This window comes from Sinocyclocheilus anshuiensis, unplaced genomic scaffold (assembly GCF_001515605.1).
Source record: "Sinocyclocheilus anshuiensis isolate Anshui unplaced genomic scaffold, SAMN03320099.WGS_v1.1 scaffold1213, whole genome shotgun sequence".
Classification (NCBI taxonomy): domain Eukaryota; kingdom Metazoa; phylum Chordata; class Actinopteri; order Cypriniformes; family Cyprinidae; genus Sinocyclocheilus; species Sinocyclocheilus anshuiensis.
The window spans coordinates 176,451-177,673 of NW_015549625.1; positions in this window are offsets into that span (position 1 = coordinate 176,451).

A 1,223-nucleotide genomic window follows, 5' to 3' on the forward strand; every position below is an offset into this window, starting at 1 on the left:
AGTCTAATCTAGTCCACCTTAATTAAATGTAAACAGGTATGCACTGCTGTGCTACTACAGGTATTTTGAACAGTGCAACTTGAAATTGTACTAAAAAGTTGTGCAGACCCTTCAGCAATTGGGGCATTTGAAAGTAAATTACTGTTAAATTTAAAATAAATAAAACATAGTCTTACATTAAAATAAAAATGTTACATTTAAATTAAACATAACATTCACTCTTAAAGTAAACAATTTGCTACAACAGGTATACTATGCACTGCTGTACTACTACGGGTATTCTGAACAGTGCAACTTGAACTTGTACAAAAAAGTTGTGCAGACCCTTCAGCAATTGGGGCATTTGAAAGTAAATTACTGTTAAATTCAAATTAAATTAAATAAAACATGTAGTCTTACATCTAGGGATGCACCGAAATGTCTTTTTAAATTTAACTCGGTTTTAATGATACTGAATTTAAAACAACACAAGCCAATAAAATAACCACACTTATACTGAAAGTAACAATAAAACTGGACAGAATTTATATTATATTTATATAACACTTTACACTTTACAATATTAGTTAACATTAGTTAACAAATTTAGTTAATGAACTAAGAATGAACAATAGTTCTTCAGTCTTCAGCAATCTTAGTTCATGTTAATTTCAACATTTACTAATGCATTATTAAAATCAACAGTTGTGCTTGTTACAGCACAGTAGCGCTACTGCAAACCGGAACAAGTAGGCCTATTGTAATAAATGTATTGTTCATTGTTCGTTCATGATAGTTAATACATTAACTATCATTAACTAATGGAACCTTATTGAAAAGTGTTACCTTAATATTATTAATATCAAAATTATTTTTATTCACTTCTATGTAACAGAATCAGATAGAAGTTTTTTTTTGACTAATTATACTAATTATCTATAGTCCTACAAAGCTATTATTATCAGAGCATATGAGCAGAGCATAGCGGAACTGAAGGTAGCATAATTTTAGCAGCGTTGCCCAGTACAGCTGAACTAGCCTACACCATGTTACAGCACAGTAGCGCTACTGCAAACCGGAACAAGTAGGCCTATACTGCATAGAAATTCTTGTCAGCGCGTTATATGAGCGGACTTTGCTTTTCCGGTGAGTATGAGCCGTACACGGGCGGAACGCACATTCATAGATCGGAATATTGAGCGGAGCGTCAAACCGCGCAGTGACGAGGAGAGTGAAACATGCGC